General features: G+C 41.9%; 1 pseudogene; it reads left to right on the top strand.

Annotated features, from left to right (window-relative positions):
• The first annotated feature begins 5297 nt into the window (after positions 1–5297).
• Positions 5298–7999, top strand: LOC111868030 (annotated as a pseudogene).
• Positions 8000–10129: the final 2130 nt, after the last annotated feature.

The following is a 10129-nucleotide window of genomic DNA, read 5'->3' as shown; positions in this document are numbered from 1 at the left end:
GCCTTGGAAAATTGCCAGTGGTGCGGAGAACCTTGTTTTGCAGGCGCTGCAATTTCACTAGATGGGTTTCTGCCGCAAATTCCCAGGCGGGACTAGCATAAGTCATTACGGATCTAATAAGAGCTTTGTGGAGGGTGAGTTTAATGTTAGTGTTCAATCTCTCTCTTTTGAATAGGGAATATACTCTAATGAATATTCTGAAGGCCTTTGCTTCGATCATTTCTATGTGAAATCTCCATGTAACTCTCTTATCGAAGATTACACCTAGATATTTTGCACTATTTACAAATGGAATATTTCCTCCATTTAGAGTAAGACAAGACTCAGGCGGTTGATGACTACGAGAGAAGTAGACCCCCTGAGTCTTATCTTCATTAATTTTTATATTCCAGTGCTCACACCAGGTCTCCATTGAGCTGAGACCGCGCTGGAGTTCAATCTATCGCATACAGACAAGTGTCGTCCGCAAAGAGGGCCAGGTGAACACCATGAGTTTGGGGGACATCATTAATGTACAGATTGAAAAGAGCAGGGGAAAGCACTGAACCTTGTGGCACCCCTGCTTGCATTTCCCTTGACGTTGACATTTCGTCTTCAACCGAAACCCTGAATTTACGTTGAGAAAGAAAGGACCCAAGAAGCTTGGTCAAACTGTTCGAGAATTTCAATTTTGATAACTTATACAGCAAACCTGAGTGCCACGTGGTATCAAAGGCTTTTCGATGTCCAAGAACACCGCAGTCGTAGACATTTTTTTGTTGAAATTAAGGGTCACGTGGTCCGCCAGCCTCATACGTTAAAATGTCGTGCTGTGACGTGCACGAAAACCAAACTGGCTTGCGTTGAGCAGGCCTCTTTCTTGAATATGTTTTTGGAGGAATTTCAAAAGTACTTTTTCGAATAGTTTTCCTTTCGTGGACAGGAGGCTGATCGGACGTAAATTTTGCCGGGGCTTTACCGGGTTTAGGTAAAGTTATTCCCTTTGCTTCCTTCTAGGTGTTTTGAAAATGAGAGAGCCGAAAACAATGATTGAATAAATGGGTTAGGTGAACCAATGGTCGCCTTGGAAGGTGCCTGAGGCATTCATTTGGGATGGCGTTAATTCCGCAGGCCTTTTTTAATTTCAGAGACTTTATTAATTTCTGTACATCACATGGTCTGATCCTTTGAGGGGGGTTGTCGTCTACGGTTTCCAGCAGAGCTTGATCTTTTGCGTCCACCCGCCGTTCTTGGTTATGGTCGCACAGAGCATGCAGCGTGAACTGAATTTCCAAACAGTCGGCAATTGCGTTGGCTTTTTCGGAAGCGTGAAATTTAAGGCCTGACGAACCATGAATAGCAGTTGGTGCCCTTGGTCCGTCCCTCTTTAAAAGGGATTTCGTAATGTGCCATATAGCCTGAGCTGTGATTTGAGCGTTACTTATTTTTGTCTCCACCGTTCAAGTGCCTTTTTACAGGACATTCGCCTGATTGATTTTGCTTGGGGCATGCGGTAACGTAGTTGGTTGAGGCACTTTGCTACAAGCCGGAAGGTCGCGGATTCAAGTCCCGATGAGGTCATTGATTTTTTTTTTTCAATTGACCTAATCCTTCCAGGCGCACTATGGCCCTGGGGTCGACTCAGCCTCTAACAGAAATGAGTACCAGGAATATTCTTGGGGGTAGAGGGCGGCGCGTAGGACTGGCAACCTTGCCGACATCTATGAGCCGATTGTCTAGAAAATGTGGGAACCTCAACATTTCACAACCATATGGGCCTTAACGGCCCGTCACAGGGATAGCTTTACTTTTAATTTACTTACCGAGTGTTGCTCAGTAACTGTTCCAGCTGGTCTTCCCAGAAATATGTTTCAACAAGCTATTGCCTAGCAATATTCTTAAGATAACAGTTTAATTTAAGTTTAGTGCATAAAAATGAAGAAATTTTATAGAACAGAGGCATAATGATAGCCGAAGAACTTGAAATATGTAACCGATAAAATTTGACACCCATTGCATTCAAGAATAAAGTTTATATGCAGCAGTATGTGTTTGGTGAGGTAAGACATAATGTAACCTACAAGGCTTCCACAACATGCAACAAAAATTACATAATTGCACACAACACAGCTTCAGCAGTTCTGCTGAAAGCGCACCTACTCCCAGTATTCTTTTAGATTTAAGGATCTCTGGTTGTGACTATAAAGAATGCTATAGTATGGGATGTGACGTCGTTTTATCAGATATAAGCTGATGTTTCTGAGGAACGCACTGCTTCCATCGTCATGAAGAATAAACCTCGCAAATAAAAAGCAAGAAGCTCTTCAGCTACGTAATCCTCAGCGAAACGCCCAGTTCTGGAGATTCACTTTATCCCACACTTGGAAATCTGCTCCTCAGATACTCATATTCACGCAGATCTTCGAAGAATTTATAATCAGTGGTATTCGTATTCGTACTGAGAGGGGGTGTGTTTCCCCATGCACTCAGACCAGTTATTGGTCCATTTAGCGTCCCCGTTTAATTTCTACTGTCTCCATACCCTACCGGTAACGGTGTGTGCCATCAGCCCCTGTAGAGCCAACGAGGTCGGCCCCCGGTACCTTGATGCTTCCCCCCATCCACCAGAGGCATTGGAGACTACTTGGGCGGGAAAGGGCCTGTAATTTAGCTCAGAGGTCTCCTAGAGACATGAGGTTCTTTTACGTGCCGTAAATCTACGACACGGGACACACGGCTTAAAGTCCCTCCCGGAGGACTTGTTCCCTGAATTTTTCCATCCTTAAAAATTCCACGACCTCCGCCGGGTTTGAACCCGCGTACCTTGAGCCATGAGGTGGGAATGTTACCCCTAGACAACGGAGGCCGCTATAATCAGTGGTAAATACAAAGTTTAATTTTACCAGTGGACTGGGCTTAGTGAACCTGTGGAACGATGTTTGTTGGGATATTTATGTGACTCAGCTGCAGTGTTTAATAAAGTTAGTTTAATTTTGAACCCCTCAATTGATGATACAGATTGGGGCTCTCATCTGCTTAATGGAAGCTCATACTAGGCACCCCATCTCCCTCCTTCGGAGACCTTCGGAGACTGACCCCTGAAGGCTGTTAACCCTTCGCACGTCCATGCATTCACGTCGTACCTGCCCGTATTGCCCGGTACATCCAAAAATCTTACACCACTAATTCGATACTCAGCGATGAGGACAGATGAAGAAGACACGGAGTACGGTGTCTCTCACGCGACAGCACGCGAGATGAAGCAATGCGATCCCCGGCCTCTCGTTTACCGGTTTTTGGAATCTTGGTTACATCCATTTAATGGGATGGACCTATCGCAAGGTGTCTAACCACATGCAACACAACGCACATATACACTTATGCTTTAGTGGAATTCGAAGCCACGATCCCAGCGTCTGATGTCCGTTGCGTTTCTATTGTCTTCTTATCACACAAATTAATTTCTGACTTTTCATCACCGGACACGCAGTTAACATCTTTCTGAATGATGCACAAACAGCTGCAGTTATGACGTCGGAGTTGCACTGAGAAGCAGACCAGAATGTGGGGATCGTATAGGCGCTCCTTGGTTTATAATGAAACCCTGGGCTCGTGCCCCAAAACGTCAGGATCATTGTAAACAAGCTGAGCTACTTAAACCAGAAACACCCAACTCAGATAAACCCAAACCTCTGCTGAGCATTAATATTTGTTTCATTCATGGCTATGCACACTGCGAAGCCCCAATTTGTCTCCATACATTGCCCCACATATCGCGATATGTTATTCTCATTTTTCCTTTGAAGTCTCCATAGGAGAAACATGACTGCACTACACAGGAGTCGAGGTGGATGTGGGCAGTTATACGTATCTTCCGGGATATAACGCCGTGTAGTCCGTTGAAAGCAAACCGACGCTTCGGAAGAACATGTCGCCTCCATCTTCAGGGTCGAATACTAAACCAAACTTTCAATTATCCATTTATGTCCTAAAATGACATCAACATCACGTGGTAGCTCATCCACGATATAAAATAAAAATGGTTTACTTTCATTAATTTCCAAGTAAATGCCCTGTGTTGAACTTCTACAGTTTCCTGTTATTCCTTGCATTTTCGTGGAGGTCTCGACAATATTTTATTTTGGGAGTTTCTTTAATCTGTGATGCGAGTGATGTCGCTGTTTCCGCTGTTCTTCATCAGAAGGGCGGTGAGGACACATTCAGTGCCGGGCGACGTACGTCGCACGTCGGCATTTAAATGCCACATCTCGCCGAGCGACGTTGTCGTGCGTCTTGTGCTGGTTTTCATGTAAGGTAATACTTTTGTTATGATATTATGCAGGAAATTTCTGTCTATCATTTCGTATATTGGTTATCCCACTTTGAACTTCTCGGGGTATTTTTTTTTTTTTTTTTTTTTTACACATTTGAAGTCTCTGAAGAAGTTTTGTAGCTCGCCGTCTAGGGTGCAGTATTGCCGTACGAATCTATCTCCATCTCTTGGAGTAGTTAAGAACTAAATATGCTAGGTTTATAGTCTGTGATCTCCTTGCGTGTTGGTCGAAGCAAAGTCTGTCATCTCTCTGCGTGTTGGTCGAAGAAAAAATCGATTTCCATTCAGCGAGTGACGAGTGCTGCCTCCTGAACGGAATGAGAAACCACGTGTAGAAAACCTAACAAGAAAGATACGTGACGTTGACCTCTGATTTGACTGCTGTTGGATATGATAAACAAATGCCTTGTTTGCATTCCTTGAGGTTCCCTTTGTTCCACATAGCTAATGCAGTTTGCATGTAGCAGATATGGCCGGGACAAGCAAGAGACGTTCAGCTGTCTTGAGTGATGATGACGAGTGTTTGCTTGAAAGGAATTCCGAACAATGTCTGTCAGATTCGGATTTTGACACTGAAAGCGAGGTAGATGATCGTGCCTTGATTGAAGATGTTGGAAATGAGGGCAGCATTCAGGGTTTCCGCGACTAGCACACACAGCTGAATTTTTAAGGTAATACGATACTATTGTTCATAATTTTTATACGCTTACTGGCCCAAAAATAATTTTAAAGTAGTGTGGATCAATACTCTAATTCTATATACTTCTCTGGACGTTGTGTGAAAATCTGAAAACAAAACTCCAGTTTTACCCCGTTTATTACGCTTTAAGTTAAGTGCTGCATTCTCCGAATTAATTATTTAAATAGCCGCCGGCATTGGAGTGGAAAAACGATTTAAATGCCCCCGGTGCTCATTCGCCAATGAGACGGCGCGAAGTGTCAACCGCACTCTTGTGACTTCATACCACGGGAGGACAACCGATAAGAGAGCAACACAATGTGATGCCGCCACAAATGAGATTTTCGCCAGACCAGACGCTGCCATTCTCTGTTTGAGGAAACGGTGGAATGTTGTATTCAGTTTTTTTGAGAATGTAGTGTTGAGACTTTTGTCGTACTAAGTTATATTTGTGTCAAAATGGTGAATATTATGGTTGGACAGTTATTAAATACATTAGCATTACAAGGAAGGATTATACGTTCTGTTCCTGTAAATTTTCAGGCGTTTTGCATATCACGAAAGTACGGAATACGTTGCTGCTGGAAATGGTAACTAGTTAACCCAAGTTGCGAAATTGAAAGATTAATCATGTTTGTAATAACGAAAATCTGAAGTTATCGTGTTTGTAATATTACTGAAATAAACTGAAGTATGTGGGCATAGTCTGAGGTAGCAGTTGCTACTTGTCTGTAATACAGGGAATTGGATTCACACTATTTATTTATTTTTTGTATTTGACGAAGAAGAGTCACATTACAAGTCTGCTACAATGGGAAATGAGTTACCATTTGTGTTCAGTTCAGTTCAGTTTATTGTAATATTCCATCAATCAAGAACAGGCTACAAATGTCGCCCGTCTGATATAGAACCAGTCACTAATATACAAAGACACCAAATACTATGCATGCTTTGAATATTAAAGCGTCAGTCTTACAATAACAAATCAAATCAACTCAACATAATACATTGTGAATTGGAAAATAAATCAGTCACTAAATACTAATGTATACGATTAGCATAAAAGTATATTAAGAGCCAGCAAGAGCCCTATAGAACATTTTACATTCAAATCATTAATTACCGATCCTTTCTAATTAATTTAATAAAAACCTGTGGTTTGTGAGTCCTGGCATTTGAATTTAATGCATTAAGACTGGCATTATATAGTTAATTTCAAGAGGTGTAAGATGAAAAACAAACACCAGTGTGGGTGCTGAATATTTCGTGATATGACATTGGTATTGCAACAGGATATGCAGGATGTGAAATTATCACGATCCATGTTGGGCAAGCTGGACTGCAGATTGGCAATGCTTGCTGGGAGTTGTACTGTATTGAACATGGCATTCAGCCTGATGGTGAGATGGCATCTGATAGGACTCTTGAAGATGGTGATGACAGTTTTAGAAGAGTCTTCCATCAGGGTGATGCCAGAAAATATGTTCCAAGGACAATTTTTGTGGATTTGGAGCCTACAGTAGTTGGTATGTGTATTAAAATCATAAGCATATTGTATGGTAAACTGTATGCAAGAGCTGAAGCTATTATAGAATTTTGAATTAGAATGCTGATTACGTTATAAGTAAATAGGTAGGCAGGAGTGTTGTAGAGTAACAGTGAGAAGGGGTAGTAATTGCACAAAGTGAAGGGAGGTGGCTTATAAACAACAATCAGTTCTTCTTTGAGTTGAAGCATGCTGTTTGTAACAAGACTGTTCTATGTAAAGAGAGTATGAAAGGAAATATGAAACTTGTTTTGATTGAAGTGAAGTGTGTTTGTCTCACCGCCTTAGGGGTGGATTGTATGTTGCCCATTGTAAAGAGGTCATTGAGATCACTACGTTCACATTATCTGCTTGTAAGACTACTGCTAATGCTTGATTGTCCCAAGTATTGTCTATTGTCTAACTCACCCTCTAGTATGTAGGGCAGTAATGGTGGAGCTATACTTCCATTATGCATGGTTCATAATTAATTTTAGGCATAGGTACAACTTAACTTTACCTAGGTAGAATTTGGCAAATATTCTGTCTTAGGATGAAGTGACTGGGATGACTTGTCCTTTTTGTTGTTTGTGACTTCCAGTTGGAAGGTTGCTGGATGATAAAGGTATAATGGGAAAAGTTTCCAAAGACTCAGGAACATTGTAGCCTGAATCGTGAATTGACATGTTACATCAACTTGTACCTACAGAGTATCCATATAGAATCATACATAAGAAAGATTGTTCACCAGCAGTTATGTTAAAATAGGACATTGAAGAAGCCTTAACACATCTGAGTTATTTGTGTGTTTGCATGCAGGTATTGATAGTTGAGCATAGACTGATGTGTCCACAGATGAGGTCCGCACTGGAACATGCTGACAGCTGTTTCATCCTGAACAGCTGATCACGGGGATGGAAGATGCAGGCAGTGTGTATGCCAGGGGGTACTGTGGAGTTCACACAGAAATTCTGGACTTAATTCGGGACCAAGTCCGAACAATGACTGAGCAGTGCAGTCATCCTGAGGGCTTCATCATCTTCCGTTCCTTTGGTGGAGGCACTGGCTCTGGTTTTACATCTCTATTGATGGACAAGATCTTTTGTGACTATGTAAAGAAGAGTAGCTGATAATTATATTCAATTCAAAGAAAATTATAATACTTAACTGGAGTAACTGAAAAGTGTTTCAATTCATAGAAAATTATAATACTTAACTGGAGTAACTGAAAATTGTTTCAATTCAAAAAACATACTAAACAAACAGAGTAACTGAAAATTATATTTAATGCAGTAAATGCATTGAAACTGTGAAAAATGTAAGAATTGCCCTACTTCAGAGCACAAATTTAGTACCCCTCAGTGTTATTTTCAGTTTCCCGTAGATCAAATGATAAGTAAGGATTAGTGTTCTATAACCGCCTCCTGTTCTCCCGCGCGTTTGGCGTCACTTATACTCTGTATAACCGCTCAGCGTTCTATAACCGCCTCCTGTTCTCCCGCGCGTTTGGCGTCACTTATACTCTGTATAACCGCTCAGCGATACTTCTAGCCCCACTAGTTGGTTGGCACTTATGACTCTTATACTTATGACACTTATACCTGTCCTCTTGGTGCCCTTTCGTTGGTCTCCACTTTCATCCGCTGCTTCCTTGTTGTTGTCTGGTTCAGGGTAGGGTGTGGGATTACTCTGAATTTGAATTTGTATGGGCACCAGTGGACTTGGGTGAAATCCATGAATTTGGAACGGGGAAAACAAAGGTAGGGATATGGATAGGCAGGCGTTTGGGGTTCTGACTGCTCAGATGGTAGGACGAGATTCTGTCTCAGGGCGACTTCTAGGCCTTGCTCACACAAGGAGGGAGAGAACACTTAAAACTCACACTTCACCAACACTGTTGCTCTTTATTATAGATGTGAACTAGAATTACACATTACAAGGCTGTAGCACTTTGAATTTGTGTACTGGACTTGACAAACCGATTTAATGTCCAGGAGGTTACTCCTGTTACTCACCTTTGATGACTGACTCCTGTTATTCACTTTTTGCGATTGACTCCTGTTACTCCCTTTAGACGACTGACCCCACTTACTCACTTTAGATGACTGACTGCTCCGGAGAGGCAGAAGTCTCGACGGTTCTGGGAACGCCTGGTTTTCTCTCCTGTGAAATTTTGCTGATTGGCTGAACCTAAAATTTGGGTGTTACTCTCATTGATATTCCGCCAATCCCTAACAAAATCCATGTTAATTTGGGCCTAAGTACAAGACGGCCCTTCTGACAGCTCTCAAATAAATGAAGGTACGCTAACGATCGCTCGGTATGCCCCTCTGAAAATTATTGCAACTCATATCTGTCAAGTCTCAAATTTTCAAAGACTCGCACCTTCGAAGTTAAGCATTGAAATTCCCAGAAACCACAGTGGGATGCTTCCTGCTCCGTTCTGGGGGTTTCAAGTGACCTGCAGCTTGCTTGTCCCTCAGAAAGACCATATGTCATCCTTGGCGTCTGCTGGTGCTGGTGTCAATTCTGTATCATCTTGTGTTAAGAGTAATACAGTTCGTTTACATGTAGTACATTGTAATTAAGAATGTAAATCAGCAACATTGCTGAGGTTCCTGCATGGTGTGGTTGCACTCCCCAAACGAGGGTTGGCCTCGATCGAGACTCGATTCGAACCCAAGATTCGCTTGCATGCCGGTGATCTCCTCCTGCTTAACTATGTATCTAAGTATGCTAAACCTATAAGCCTAATGTAAACATCTATTTTCCTCTACTCCCTTCTTTCAAAATGAGGTTCTGGCTTCTTGCCCTAAGTTATTTTTAATCACTAAATTTACAAATTGAAATTTGAATTATCACAACGATTATTACCACTGTCACTTCTTGTCTTTCGGTTCATTCTTTCCTTGGCATTGGGTGCTTGTGTGTTTTGTTTCTCCTTCTTCCTTTGCATTTTACACTTGCTGCACAATTCACTGGGAGAAGGGGGGGTGTCTAACTTGTTGCTACCTGATTTGTTGTTATTCGGTCTTCCTCTGACCCTGTCTCTTTCTCTTTCTAGAGCCTAGTCTGATCAGCTGTTCTACCCTCATATTCCTTACTCACTCACACTCTTTTTCTAGGGGAATGAACCTCATTTAAGTGTCTTTACAGGTTGGGTTCTTTAAACTTCTGGTGATCATCACAAAACCAATTTCTTGCTGCACAGTACAGTGATTGCATTGCCTTTCTCCCTCGCTCACTTTCATTCACCCTTTGTCTCCTGTCAAGTTTTCCTTCGTATCCATACCCCGAGTTTCTATGTGCAAAAATTTGGAACTGGGATGTGCTACCCGTGTAATTCCCGTATATCGCGATTACCTACACTTTCTAGATATCACTGAATCAAGATTCTTAAGACTCTGAAAAATTTTGATAGACTGGTCTGCAAACATTGGTGAAAGAATTAACTGTCATCTACATATGTTACCACATTTTCTAGGTTGGGCCCACCCAACGCTAAAATAATGGCACGTACAAACAAGGGTAATGAGTTTCGGAAACTGTAAGGCACTCGTTTGTATTGGTACACAGTTGAATCGAACAGGAATGCCATGTACCGTTCTGATGC

Source organism: Cryptotermes secundus, unplaced genomic scaffold (genome assembly GCF_002891405.2).
Source record: "Cryptotermes secundus unplaced genomic scaffold, Csec_1.0 scaffold635, whole genome shotgun sequence".
Taxonomy (NCBI): Eukaryota; Metazoa; Arthropoda; class Insecta; order Blattodea; family Kalotermitidae; genus Cryptotermes; species Cryptotermes secundus.
This window is presented reverse-complemented; position numbering and strand designations above follow the sequence as displayed.